The 15942-nt window shown below is 40.7% G+C and overlaps 1 protein-coding gene across 13 annotated transcripts in view; it reads right to left on the reverse strand.

Moving 5' to 3' along the window:
* IQSEC1 (IQ motif and Sec7 domain ArfGEF 1) overlaps positions 1-15942 on the reverse strand; it is a 315470-nt gene that overhangs the window by 161419 nt on the left and 138109 nt on the right. The gene's annotated exons all lie outside the window — the stretch shown is intronic.

Raw genomic sequence — 15942 nt, forward strand, 5'->3', positions numbered from 1 at the left:
CATAAAAATTTTCACATGCCAAAGTAACGTTTTAGAGAACACAATTTTTGTGTAATTTGCTATAAGTATTTGACACCTACAGTGTAAATATTAATTTTTATATCAGTCTCTAGTCTAGTTACAAATGTTATGTTTAACTGTGTATGAATTACTGTCATATTTTTATAGAGTCTGCTTGAGAGATTAAGAAAGCTTCAATTTTTGTGCTGATGGTTTCAGTACATCTTTGAAACGGCTTTTGTTTACCTGTCATCCCCACTATTAAAAAAAGAAGTTCTATTGCAGTAAAAAAAAACAAACCACAAAGCATATCAACCCAATAAAAACAACTGTAAACAAATTCAGAACACCAAAACCATGAACTAAAAATCACACAGCTAAAGACGTCTTAGAGTTGCTTCTCAGCATAACCTCCCTCACAGGACTGTTGTTAATCTTCAGTAATGTTTTATTCTGCATTGTTTTATTTGATGTTTTAATGTTTTGTAAACTGCTTTGAGATTTTTTTAAACAACAACAACAACGAGGGATCATATTTGTAGGTTGGGAAGAGTTCTTACAGAGATCTAAAATCAACTAGCCTGGAACCAGGAACCCCAGCTGCGATGTGGTAGAGCTTCCATGACTTAGAAAGAAATTGGACCAGACAGATCTGCATAACTGTCAAGCTTAGGTTCCCCAAAGTCTTTGGATTATGGAGAGATTTGACCAACACACATACATGGAGGCATGTAATTGCAGTAGAGCCAGGGGCCTTCTTAACATCATGCTCTCACTCACCGTTGGAATTAAATTAAAACCCATTTGCTAGTAAATTTTAAAAAATCAACTCTAGTCAATCCTTTCATTCCCCCCCCCCAATGAGACCATAAACATCACATTTCAGTAGCTTTTTTCATAAGAAATGACCACTTCTAATTGAAATGCATATGTGCCTAGGATTCAGTATCAAATGAGACTACTACTAGCAGGGCCAGCCTTAGATATGGATGAGCTGGGTGGTTTCGTCAGGTATCAAGCTGAACTCATTGGCTGTTTTTATCTACATGTTCTATGTGCAGTGAGCCAAGGTGGCAAAAGCAAGTATCTGCAACTTTTAAAAAAAGTTATAGAGAGTATTGGGGTATTAATTACCTGTAAAGTATGCCAACACACCCTCCCACACCCACACACCATTTTTTTGTGTCAGATAAAAGTAAGTGGAACACAGCTTTACTTTGAGGCAACATTAGAGACCACTTAGCACTTCAAATACTATAAGAACTCTAAGCATTATATAAATGATAATAAAATAAAGCCATTAGCTGTAAGAGATCAGTCTGCAAACTTTTTCAATCATAATGTTTTATTTTTTTTAAGATAAAAAGGATGTTCTCAAACAATGCTTGCCAAAAGATAGGACAAGATACAAAACAAAACATTAAAAGTTAAACCTGTGATGGTCCTGCTGTGTGGTATTGTGAACTTCCACTGCTCAGGATGGAGCTTTTCAGGCTTTGGTTTGTGCAAACTGTAGAACAGTGGCTGAGAGGTCAGAGTTTCAAGTAATGTCATTATCGAGGGATAGGGTAGGAAGCGATGTGAGCCTCTCATGTGGCATGACAGAACGTAAATACATTTTGATGAGCTTCAATTTCGATCCACTTGCCACTGGCAACTGGAACTGGAGCTGTTAGGGAAATTTGTACTACTACCCAGACCTTTTGCTACATCACATTTTAGTGTTATGGATTTACTGCAAGGCATCTTATGGAGAGCCATTTCCAGGAGGTAGAAAGTGATGGAGCTGGCCCAACTCAACACAAAGATCTGCACCATCAATGTCAGAGTGGTTGTCATCAGTGAGAGCTCTGTGTAGAGTGTCTCTCTAAATCTCTTCTGGTAGCTTTTCAAGGTTGTACAAGAATCTGATTATATTCCTGTGAGATTGCTCTTTCGGTGAAGCTTAAGTGGTGCTAACAAGAGTGTAAAGTAACTCCCGATTGAAGATTTCTTCTGGACTATTGCACTCCTCATTGTGATTCTGACCTTCATATTCAAACTGCCTCTTCTTGATGTGCTTACATGGGGCTTTTGTGAGCTCTTTTGATGTGATAACTGCCTCTGTGCAACCCCCCCTCCCCAGTTCTAGCCTGTAGGAACAGAAGGCCATACTACGCTATGACTGATATCTTGAAGCCCATTAGTAGGTCTGCTAGGCACTGTGCTTCAGAGCCTGTGTCACCACAAGAAAAGGTGTAGGAGTCATATGGGGCCAGGCTTGAAGGGATCTTGGTTTGTTGGCAACCATCTGTCTCAGGAGACAATGGAGGAGTGCACTTTTGTCAAACTGTCGGAGAGTTACAGCGCCTGCTGTGGCTATAGAGACCAATATGGGAGAGGCATGTTTCGTTGCAGCTAGAGAAGATGAAGGTGTCCGCTAGCGCTGCTGCAGATACACCATGCCATTTCTTCTCTCTGCACTCCTCCCAGCAATCATTCCTTCTCTGGTCACTGCTGACTGCCGATGACTATAGTGCCTGGAGACAGTCAGTCAGGTATTGTGTCCACAGCAGCGACCAGAGGAGGACTCTTTGCTTCCTGAGTAATGGAGAAGACCATCAGAAGGCCACAACCAGAAGTCCTTTGAGACAGAGCCCCAGTAACCTCTGTCAGAAGAGTGTTTGAATTTGGAGGTGGTACTCAGGAGAAGTACAACCCTGTTCCCTTGACCCCATATAAGAAAAAAATGAAGCACATCTATCATTGTGTAGGTTTCCACTGCAAGGAGGAGCTGCAGGTGAGAATTTGTGGTCAGTGCATGCAGTAATTTTCACATGTGACCCCAGCGTTGTACACACATGCATGGGTCCTCACAGGTGGGCAGCAGCAGGGCCCACAGCATCACATCTGAACCAGGCCCCATAAACCCACTGGGTGGCCCTGTTGTGCTGAAGGCACTCCTTGCCCAAGGTGCTGTATATTTGTCCTAGAGCCAGGCCTGACTGCCCACCTTATGACTCAACTGCTCAGAGGAGTCCACTGGTGGAAAGCATAGAAATGTAACAAATAATTAAATCGAGCCCAGAAAATTTCTCAGACCACCTTAACCTGTGGCACCTTTGGCCTTACCTCTCCATTTCTCCAATTACCCTATGGGATAAAAACGTTATAAGAAATGGTATGATTCAAACGAGTTTATAGGCAAGGAAAATGACAAGAGATTAAGAACCAGATGAAATTTGCCCTCCTCTGGTTCCATGCAAAGGAAAACATCAAAGGCCCTTTGAAGTGGCTGTTCAGCATGGCCTCCGATGGTGCCTTTGAGGGCAGACATCCTGATGCGGGTGCTGATGTTTTGCTTTATCTGGTCTAGCATGCCACACACAGCATGTTGCTTCCCCAGATGGAAACAGTAAAGATATTTGTCTGCAGTGGTTGGGGGAAAAGATGTCCACTGCAGTAGTAAAATGGTATCCAAGGCAGGAAATGAAAGATGAACATAGGGCTCTTCACTTGGAATCACTGGCAGTTAAAATCTGAGCTCCCTCCAGGCATTTTATAATAGCCTTCAAGATTTGAAAGAGGCCATACTGGTATGTGCAAATGTAATTTTTACTAGGAGAAAATTGAATATATATTTAATGTGGCTCTTTCCTCAGAAAGAAATCAGGATTCATTTTCCACTGCTAATACAAGACACAGAAAGACATTGTGTAGAAAACCTGTATTACACAGTTGCTATTCCTGGCATATCAGAGACACCAGAAATAGCTACAGAGATTACCGACTTGAGTTTGGAACTTATTCTTGACCTAGACAGACTGTCTGCAAAAATTAAAAGCAAAAATAATGCTTTCATAATCTGCCTGCATGTGCAACCCTTACTAGCATAAGTAGTCTCAATTCTGTAAATTGCTCCATGTGCAATAATCCCCATGGAGTTCAAAAGAGAGAAAGGCCACAGACAGGAACACAATGTGAATTAATTGATTGTATCAAATATGGGTGTTAACTGGGATCACTGTGATTTACACACACATGGGGAAATTGTCCCTTTCATCTTTAATATATATATATATATATACATACTTACTATGAAGAATAATGGTTGTATAGAATCAGGAAACACACACAATTCTTTTAAGAGCATTTCATTAAATACAAGGCTCTCCAGGAGAAAAGGCATAAAGAAATACAAGAGAAAAAATTGCTCACAGGGAAAGCCTTGATATTTTATTTCTCAGCTCTTTTCAAACGGCTGGTAGAATTAGGAAACCAATTTACCTTTGCTGCTGTAATGCTGCAGGCTTACTCTATTTGAATGGGAAATCTAGGACTCAGAGTATGCTGCTAAAAATAATATTACGTTGGTCTTTTAAAATTTTAATAAAACATGTGCTTAAGAAGCTTTTTTGCAAATAAAAAATAGAGACGAAAACCCGTTATTCTGTTTCTTTCTCTAAGGTAAAAACAGATCCACACTTTAGATGATAAACATTCGTATTGAAAGTCTTTCACAATTTATTGCAACTGATTTGTGCAACTGGGACTTTGTTTCATTGGATTTTTAGAAACATGTTTGAAATCCTGAAACTGAGGGTGGCTCATACTTTGCAAAGTTATTTAGTTGACAGTTGAAAATAGAATCAACCGAGCAATGGGTCATAAATGAAATTGTGAGTGCCTTCTTTTGTGGCCTTCTTTTTTAATACAATCATAACGCAAAGGTAAGTTGCTCTTACATGGTGAAACCACCACACTATTACATACAGCTGTTTCATACACAAAATTCCCATGATGAATTTCAGTTTGCAAATGGATACTTCATCATAATGCATAATGTGGGCTTCTCTGTTTATACATAGGCAGTTAAAAAACACACCACGATTTACAACTACAAAATAAAACTGTCATTTCCCAGATACCATTTAAGTCAACCTACACAATTTCAATTTTTTGACAAGTAAGCTTTTACCCCTGCACTAGCATCCATTAGAGTTGCTGAAGTATCCTTTTTCCATAAACACTTGGAGGCAAAATTCAAAAAGTGGTTCCTCAAAGCATTTTAAGTAGTACTATATTATCTGGTAATGATCGTCCTCAGAAACAAGATCATCCTTTTACTATGCTTATGCTGAAATCCCATTTAGTGAAAGCCCTTTAAATTTTCATTTTTAAAAAAGCTCTCTCACTTGCTTTTGTTTGGCATCAATGATAGCTGCCACTTCATTAGTCAGTACCTGAATCCTACACAAGGGGATTTTAATTTATGGTGCCATTTAACTATTTTTTCATTTTTTTTAAAGGTGGTAAACCAGTAATTAAAGCACCTACACTATAGTACAGTAAGACAATCTTACTCGGCTACGAGTGATCGCCAAAGAAGAAGAACAGTAATCAGGAAGTTGGGGGCACAGGAAGTTGCCTTATTCCAAGTCAGAGCATTTGTTCAGTATTATTTACTCTGACTGGCAGTGGCTTTCCAGGGTTTCAGACATGGATCTCTTCCAGCCCTTCCTGAGATGCCAGGTATTGAACCTGGCACCTTGTCAGGCATGGAGAGCCCTCCCCTCCCTTCAGTAACTTCACAGACAAGAATTAACGAGTTTATATTTTATAGTTCTTTTTTATTCAGACATCTGGTTACAAGGAAAAAATCCACATCTCTCCACAAGGAGAGCAGTTGGCTACTCTAAATCCTCCCCCTTCTGTCCCTAGCAACATCCTGGGCACTAACAGGAAATTCCTCCTCTCCGCATTCTTTATTCTATAATATGGACAGACCTCCTAGTTCTTGGAGAGGGAGGGTCCCCTGACGTCTCTGATGGCTGTTCCCTCCCTTCTGTCTCTCTTCCCATTATCTCGTAACTAGGCAACTCCTGCCGAAACTGCTCAGTGTCTGTGTCTCCCTCTGATCCTGAAACTGCTGGAAATGGGGGGGGGGGGGATTTCTCACCTTCCACTTCAGAGAGGAGCTGATCTGCCTGAGAATGCATCCCCCAATCCTCTGATTCGGACCAAACCCTGACACACCTTCTGTATACAAAGCAGATTTTCTACCACTGAGCTATGGTCCGCCCAGCTTTCTAATTCAGGCACAATACAGCAATGTGTCTGTTGTTTAGGAAGCAATCACAGGGACAATAAGCTTCTAAATAAAGACACAGTGGCCTTATACAGGATAGTCATGTGTTCCACTGCATTTTAAATGAAAAACTGTTGACAGCAACCAAACATCCTCCCACCCAAACAACACAGGAAAAAACTTGGAATATAGTGAGTGGGTTAGCAATGGTGTCATATAGATTCCATGTAAAAAGTGAAAATAAAGGAAAGCAATTCTATACTAAAAGAGCAATTCTAACCTTTGATCTGTCATGCTGGTGAGGATTCTGAGGAGGCAGAGGGATGAGGTTCCACCAGCAAGGAGCATCCCAAGGTACCTGCCCAATGATGGCAGAAGCCACTGCTACCAGTACCCCTGCCATCAGTAGTAAGTGCAAACTTCCAAAATTGGGCATTTCAGGAACAAGTTTGAGCCATCCCAGGATCAGCTGGATCCTGAATCAGACCAATCACTGTCATGTGATGTCAACAGTCTGCTCCATGCCTCTGGCCTCTTCACCCCCACCTTCTGTGGGGCTGTGGGTATGGTGGTCGACATATATCTGGATCAAGTACCTACCACTGCTGGCCAAAGCTTTGAACTGTGCTCTAGATGCCTACTGAGAAGACAATTCCCGCTCCAATTTATAAACCGTATCAAACGATATTGGACACATATACTGACACATAATTTTGAAGTAACTATACTGATCAGTTTCTCCCCGATCTATAAATTCACTTATAAAACTGTATATATCTTCTAGATAGGACACAGTCCTGTAATTCACAGCATGTATAATTTTTAAAAAGTGTTGCTTCGCTCCCTGTTCCCTTTGTTTGCTTTCAGCCCAGTCCAGAAGAAGGGAATAGTGATGAATTTTAAGGAGGCTTCTCTCTATATGTCTTCTTGCCTCTCTTTGTTAATGTGACAATTCTCAAGGGTGAACTTAATTTACTTGTAATTAAGTTTCGTTTAATATAGCCTTCACATGAAAGTGTCAGCCGATTTGTGAATATGGCTGTGTCTTGACTTCAACATAATATTTTTATAAAAAAAACTGTCTTAAGAATATTGTTACTAGAACATTTAAACATCCTCTCAGCCTCTTCGTGGAGTGACAATTTGTTGTACAAAGTGAAGATATGCTAAAGAGACACTAAGCCGCACTGATTAGCTGATCGCCTCTGTAGAACCTTGATTGTGCTGAGTGACACTAAGCATTTTTGTGACCTCGAGGGAATTAGAGTACAGATACAAAACAGCTTGTGTACAAATGCATTAAAAATAGCACATGTTATTTCCAAAACCAGAGGAGAAAACTAGGTGTTCTAAATAATTACACCCCTGTAGGAAAATGATGATACTCGTCTTCACTTGCCTTCCCTATGGGTACAGGTTTATTCTAGGTTTTAGGATTATTGTTTTTCTAGGAATGGACTAGCTTTAGGACATCTGCTAGGGCCATGCCCCAAATATGAAAATATAAGGGAAAGACATAGCCCAGTCCCAAGTTAAGGACAATTACCGTATTTTTCCTTCTATAACACGCAGATTTTTTCTTCTAAAAAGGAAGGGGAAATGTCTGTGCGTGTTATAGAGTGAATGTGTGGTCCCTGGAGCCGAAAAATCATGCAAAAATCAAATCTCGGCGCTGCACGCTGCACGGAGAAGCGAAACCTGAAAAGAGGAAGCGGCTGCTTTCCTGCATTCTGCCTCAGGGTCTTACTGCCCACCCTCCTCTGTTTCGTTGCTGTGTTTGCTGAAACGGAACAAAGAGCAGGGAAAACCCCTCCCCTCCAGGCAAGCTCCGGTGCTGCTGGGGGAGAGGGAGAGAGAGGGGGGAAGGGAGAGAGAGAGGAGAGAGAGAGAGAGAGAGAGAGAGAGAGAGAGAGAGAGAGATGGCTGGCTTGGGTGGGGGGAAACTTTTGCCTTTCTTTCCTCCCTCCCGTTAAATCCCTCTCCTGCATTCTTAGCCAGCTGCTTCTCTGCACACCCCTCTAATGTCCCTTCTTTGTTTTTCCTTCGCTCCCCACTTAAAATGTGGTTACAAAGCATGGATCCTCAGGATCTTTGCATTGGGTCACCCCAAATTCACCATCAGATCACATAGCATGTCCATGGCTACAGCCTGCACCAAAAAAATCACGCACCCACTGTTGCCTGGGGCTGCAATGGTGCAAAAATGTGGTTAAAAAGCATGGATCCACAGGAATTCTCAGGATTTTGGCATTGGGTCACCCCAAATTCACCATCAGATCACATAGCATGTCCATGGCTACAGCCTGCCCCCCCCAAATCACATACCCACTGTTGCCTGGGGCTGCAATGGTGCAAAAACGTGGTTACAAACCATGGATGCACAGGGATTCTCAGGATTTTTGCATTGGGTCAGCCCAAATTCACCATCAGATCACATGTCTGTGGCCACAGCATGAAGCACAAAAATGATACATCCACTGTTTCATTCAGAATGTTTTTTCCCTTGTTTTCCTCCTCTAAAAACGATGTGCGTGTTATGGTCAGGTGCGTGTTATAGAGCGAAAAATACGGTATTTGCCCTGTGAATTGATGGCACAAGCAGCAGCTAGAACTAGAAGCAAAGGTACCTTCACAGTTCATGACTTAAGTCGTAATTCTATGCACAATTTCTTGGAAGAAACATTTATTTAACATGCTTTAACCAAGCCCTTACTCCATGCATATGCAGGGGTATATTCCATTTCACCTTTATAGTACCCTATGAAGTTTATTTTATTATCATTTTATTGCTTTTAAAGGTGAAAACCTTCTCAAGATGTTTTACAAAATAAAAACACACACCACGAAACAGTAAAATATCAACTAAAACAATATCATTAAAATATTCCAAATCAAAACAAATTATTAGTAAGATATATGCAATATACAATATAAAACCAGCATCAGTTAAAGCAGACTGAAAGAGTTTAGGTGAACTGCGTGCAACTCACTTCTTGGCTGAATGGGAATTTCAGTTTTCCTTGTCCAAATCTCAACATTCTACTCTGAATTCTCACTGAATCCTGTGGTGTTTGTTTCTGAGTAAGCATGCATATAACTGAGCTACAAATCTCAAACACATCTAAGGACAGGCCATTTGAAAGTTGCCATTGATGTTACACATACACACACGCACACACAACTAGAATGTTCAGCCTGTGCCTTGTGCATATGGTAGTTATAGCATTTTCCAGCTGCTCATCTACTCCCTGAGAAATGCCTAGAAAAATATGTGAATACTGTTTGTCTCAAATATATCTGTCTCTTCATGTCTGCTGTTTTCCGGCTCTCATTTTCTTTATTTCAAGCGGAAGCATTTGGGGGGCAAAGCGCAAACATGTCAGATGGCTTGACTCTTGCATGCCCATACAAATTAAGCATTCTGCCACACCCATTATCCCATATTGCCCAAACTTTTGAATGGGTTGCCCAATCATTTAACTATTTTGGGAGCCAACTGTAGGTACAAGGATGCAGGTATATAGTATCATTACCACCCCATCACACTCTGCTTCACTGCTGTATTTCATAATGTGTCCTGTGATGCTCAAAGCTATACCCCAGGAATTTCAGCTATTTCAAGTAGACCCACTTGCAATTGTTCATTCATTCCAGTAACAGAAGCCAATGACTAAAGCAGACTTATAAAGCTTCAGCGTCCTCCTCTTCACCTATCCCTACCACACTTCCAGCTAATTTTTCAGCTTTATGGCGGCTTTATAATGATGGGATAAACAAAACCCATTCAAAGAATGGACTTTCATCTTTTGGAGCCTTCTAGAACTGTGTTTCATCATCCATGATTTAAGTGTTCTGGATAATTGAAATAATCTTGTTCAGTAACTCATAGGGCTACCTTTCAACATTTTAGGGAATTATTACACCAAGGTCCGATTTATAAGTCACATTCTTCAGTTACTGCACCCTTTGTGTTATATTTTGGCATGAACCTCCATGAACTTGTAATGTTTGAATCTTGTGTGCACAAAATGACAACTTGTTTTAGGCAGATATTAGCAGAAATGTATATAAAACCATAGTTGTACACTTTAGGGGTCATATCAGATCTAATAATGTAAAATATGTGTAATAATATCCTCCCCAAAGACACAAAGTTTGATTCTGTAACAAATAATACTGACTGCTGCTTTATCAAAGCTCTAGCAAAAAACACCTCCTTGAAATGCTATATTGAAGAAGCTTATGAAACATGAACACGTTAATTTTGTGTGTTTTTGTGTGTGTGGTTACAACAGACTAAAAAAGGATTACAATTTTGCTAAAAGCATTAACAAGGAAGATTAACTAACTACAAAATCATTCAACTTTTGAATTGTTGCCAGAAAAAGCAAACACATAGTACCATTATATTGCCCTGTTAAACAAAGGTTTAAAAATAGCTATAAAGCTAGCAAACCACATGCTAAGCTTAGAATGGAAATAAAGGCAAAAGGTACCACATTGGTCAGTATCTTTCCCTCTGTGAAGAAAACCATACAGTAAGCACTACCTAGTGAAGAGAAATTGCCTTTTATTTTAAAGCAAACAATAATTGAGAATGATTATATACATGGCACCTGAGATTTTCACAGCCATCCAGCTGATTTGATTGCCCAACTCCATTACATAGGAAGTTGGCAGGGGGAGGGGGGAGACTGCTTAATCAGTCCTGAAATTAAATAAGTCTGATTATAGTTCTGTTCGTCCTGAAATTATAAGAATTCTATATTACAGTTCAGATACATAATGGGTTTGGTATATTCCATATTTTTTTAAAATAAAAAAACCCGCTTGCACTTAAAGAGCAAGAAAAAGAACATGAGTAGCAGGACATGAAGCTGTCCAACAGAGAGGGTCAAAGGCTCCCTGCAGTTGACAATCTATAGGTTTTGGAACACATTCACAATGGGGAATCTTTTCTCCGCTTATTCCTATTTCAAACAGGGGAAAATGGGACAAAGATAATTATATTTAAGTAGTGAAATTGGTTGGAAAGGCTCTTATCTTCAAACACAAGAAATGCAGCCAAAAAGGCCCAGACAGTGTTTGATTCAGGCTTTCTCTGTGAAGCCTTTAAATTATTGATATGTGAAAGTGAAGCGCCATAATAATAATAATAATAATAATAATAATAATAATAATAAAGAAGCAGGTGATAGAGGTGGAAAGAGCTCAGCTGGCAAGTAGAAAGTAGCTTTTTTCCAGCTGTAGTTACCACATCAGTGCCCACCTTCTGCCTTTCAATGAGGCACCCTAAATTGTCTGGAAGTAAATGGCTTAAATAACCACATTTTTAAATTATTTTAACAAAGCGGCTTGCTTACACAGAATATTTGCATCATGGAATTCTTTAAGTCACCACCACCACCACACACCCCAGTTCTACACCAAAATCAGGGGAACAATTTTGTACAATTGTACAATTAATTGGAACAAAGACCATACCCCAGTAATAAGATCATTAAGTTTGCAGATGATACCACAGTGGTTGGTTTAATCAAGGCTGGAGAGGGGGAGGTAGGAAGGAAGTTGAGCAGTTGGGGGGGTGGTGCAGGAAAAACAACTTACTCCTTAACTTAAAGAAAACAAAAGAGATTACTGTGGACTTTAGGAAATGTAAATTGAATATTCAGCCACTTATTATTGAGGGGACGTGTGTGGAACAGGTCTTGGTGTTTCGATTTCTGGGAATGGAGTTAAGAGATGACCTAACCTGGGGAGAAAACAGCAAAGACCTGATGAAGAGAGCACAGCAGAGGTTATATTTTCTGAGAATCCTCTGGAAAAACAATCTCTCAAAGGACCTGTTGATGACATTTTACCATTGTACTGTTGAGAGTGTATTAACTTATGGTCTCTGTGTGTGCTTTGGGAGCTGCATGGTCAGGGACAAAACAATGCTGTCCAGGGTTGTAAAGACTGCGGAGAGAATAACTGGGTGCACTCTTCCCACCTTCGATCAAATCTATGTTTCCAGGTGCCATAAGAAAGCTGCAGAGATAGCGCAGGATAGTGTGCATCCCGGAAATTATCTCTTTCAGCTTCTGCCTTCTGGAAGAAGGTAGGGTACAGGTAAAGGGACCCCTGACCATTAGGTTCAGTCACGGACGGCTCTGGGGTTGCGGCACTCATCTAGCTTTATTGGCCGAGGGAGCCGACGTACACCTTCTGGGTCATGTGGCCAGCATGACTAAGCCGCTTCTGGCGAACCAGAGCAGCACACGGAAACGCCGTTCACCTTCCCCCCGGAGCGGTACCTATTTATCTACTTGCACTTTGACGTGCTTTCGAACTGCTAGGTTGGCAGAAGCAGGGACCAAGCAACGGGAGCTCACTCCGTCACAGGGATTTGAACCGCCAACCTTCTGATCAGCAAGTCCTAGGCTCTGTGGTTTAACCCACAGCGCCACCCGTGTCCATCTGGAAGAAGGTACAGGGTTATAAAGATGCAGTGTAAGGCGTCTCTATGGGAGTATATTGTATTTAAAAATGGGGTATCAGAGTTTTTAGGGGGCTAACCAGATTGGGATAGCAGGGATAGCAGGCTTGTTGGTTTTTGAATGTATTATGTAGATTTTTTCAATTTCTTTGTTCTGTATGGGACAATGACAATAACGATTATTGTATCGTATCATATCTTTTCAAAAGTATTGAAAGGTGGAATTGGAGCAAATGACCAGCTTTCCATGAAAGAGATTGAATGCCTGTGCAGATTTTGGGCACGCTTACATGGAGCATTTGCAAACGCTCAAGCCCCTCCAGATGCCTCCTCCTCTCGGTCCTCAAGGAGGAAGTAGGAGGATGTGACAGTGTTGACGGCCTTAGAGCATGGGTAGGCAAACTATGGCCTGGGGGGCCAGATCTGGCACAATCACCTTCTAAATCCGGCCCGCGGACAGTCCGGGAATCAGTGTGTTTTTAAATGAGTAGGATGTGTCCTTTTATTTAAAATGCATCTCTGGGTTATTTGTAGGGCATAGGAATTTGTACTTTTTTCTTTTCAAAACATAGTCCGGACCCCCACAAGGTCTGAGGGACAGTAGACTGGCCCCCTGCTGAAAAAATTGCTGACCCCTGCCTTAGAGCTTACTTTTCTGCTGTGGACTTCACCGGGACTATGTTTTCCACTTTTACTAGCTGGAAAGTAATGCTGGTTCTGTTTTCACAGCCATGGCTTGCTTGTGCGGTGACTTGGAACATCCCTAGTGCCTGCACTTCCTATTTTACTGACTCTCTTCAAATATTTTTAATAATGCACATTATATACACCAGTTTTGCTTTGTTTTTGCTGGAATACATGATGCCTGCAGGCATTATGAACTCACAGTTCATAACAAGGAGGATGAAGAGCTAAAAGTGTTCACCAATATGTCCTCTTTCTACTGGAGATACTGTTTCTTTGCACCAGTATACACACACACACACACACACACACACACACACACACAGTCAACGATCTAGTCTACTGGTTTTTACTTTATAAAATGGTCAAACCTAATTTTTGATATTCTGTAGCCCCGAGACAATTTTGTTTGTGTTTGAATAAGGTGAGAGGATTGGGTGGTGGTGGAAGGGGAAGAAAAAGTAGCAGAGTAGCAATCTTGTCAATTTCATGGGCAGCTGGCATTGATAGGACTCGGCTGACAGCTCACTGATTAACTAAGAACAAAGAAGATTAAAATTGCTTTAATCAGACTCTTCATGCCTAGCTACCAAACAAACTTGTCAGAAACATCTGCCACATTTAGGAAAAGTCCTCAGCAACTGTGTTACCCATGCTCACAAAATCAAAAGTACATGACACCTTATTATGAACACAGAATGCAAAGTTCATGTACAACCAGAATGGAACGATACAAAATTGCTTTACTTAATATAAAACAAGGAGCTATTACAAGAAATCTGTTGTTATGGAAGGTCATTTGCTATATCTGATCAAGGTTATGGTTTGTTTCAGGCACAAAATGATGTATTTGGTTTTCAGTTTGTATCTAGGCACCCACAACTGGGTTGTCACCTGGCGCAAAGTGCGTGCCCTTGCAGCGTCCAATCAATTTAACTTGTATTATAAAAAAAATGAGGGAGAAGGAAGATGGAGATACTCACAGGAAGACAGACAAATATGACAAAAAACATGTTTAGTTATGTTGCAGGCTGAGGCTAAAGTTGGAACCCAGTTCTGAAAAATGATGAAAGATCATTCTATTTGCCATTTCTGACAGAATATTGTAAGAAAGTACTTGAGAAATCATTATGGATGGATATTAGCTAGTAGGTTAGTAGGTAAAGAACCCCTGGACGGTTAAGTTCAGTCGAAATCAACTATGAGATGTTGCGCTCATGTCCGCTTTCAGGCTGAGGGAGCTGGTGTTCATCTGCAGACAGCTTTTCCTGGTCATGTGGTCAGCATGACTAAACCACTTCTGGCGCACGGAGCACTGTAACACGTGCCAGAGAGCATGGAAATGCTGTTTACCATCCTGCCACAGCGATACCCATTTATCCAATTGTGCTGGTATGAATTTCAACTACTAGGTTGTCACAGTAGGTTAGTACAGAGGAGACACAGGTTCAAATCTCCACTCTGCCACAAAGCTCACTGAGTAATCTTAGTACGGTCACAACTGCTTTGAGAATAAAATGAGGAAGGGAAATTAGACCTATGTGCCACACCCTGAGCTCTTTGAATGAAGAGTGAAAGTAAGAAAATGGAATAAGCAATAAAATGAAACATTAAGAACAAGTTCTAAATGCAAAAAAGAAAAACCAGGTCCTAAGCACTGGACAAAAGAGAAAAGCAACAAATTCCTATTCAGAAAAGTCAGGAATTAAATCAGCAGATGGAATTGAAAATGTGTCAGGAATAAAGAAGCAGGTAAGGTGAAACTATTTTTTCCCCCTTGGATCCTAAGCATCCCTTCCATCAGTGGAAAGACGCCTTCCATTTTCAGGACTTCTGATCTAGTTGAGATTTCCACGAGTGAAAGGAGACAGGCAGTTTGTATTGATTCCCTCTCTCCTTTGCAAAGGATCCCCCAAAACAACCAGTTTTCAGGGGAGCACATAGGTGCACTTACATAAGTGAAGCATTGCAATACAGTGGTACCTCGAGTTATAGATGCTTCAGGTTACAGACGCTTCAGGTTACAGACTCCGCTAACCCAGAAATAGTGCTTCAGGTTAAGAACTTTGCTTCAGGATGAGAACAGAAATCGTGTGGCAGCAGCAGGAGTCCCCATTAGCTAAAGTGGTACCTCAGGTTAAGAACAGTTTCAGGTTAAGAACAGACCTCCAGAATGAATTAAGTTCTTAACCCAAGGTACCACTGTATAAGTGGAAGGATAAAATGTTCTGTGAACTCTTGAGGAAGCGTTAGCAGCCTTTGCAGTGCAGGACTACAGTGTATCAGGAGTTACTTTACAGTATGATAAACAGGGTGAATAAGGCGAATAGTTGAGTTGCTCATAAAAACGTTTCGAGACTAGCTTGCTCAAAGCCTTGCACAGAGGTTTGTGTGGAGGGAAGAAATTATAGATTCATTTAAGTAGCAAAGTGTTATATAAGTGGTCTTTGTCATCTTGGGAAATGGAAGTAACCATTGTGAATGTGTGTTTATCCTGCCACTCAGAACAGGAACGGGAGAAAATGTTGCATATGGCTTCATGTTTTCAATCTAGCACAGAAGTGTGATTTTCAGACAAAATGATGAACTAAACATGAAAATTGGCAAGAACAACCTATTTGCATTTTTGTCTCCAACTTTCATTAATCCTAATGGAAGCAATCCTTCAAGCCAACTAGAAACTATGATTTCCTATATCTCTGATTTTATATGG

This window comes from Podarcis gaigeae, assembly GCF_964106915.1.
Source record: "Podarcis gaigeae genome assembly, chromosome: 2".
Lineage (NCBI taxonomy): Eukaryota > Metazoa > Chordata > Lepidosauria > Squamata > Lacertidae > Podarcis > Podarcis gaigeae.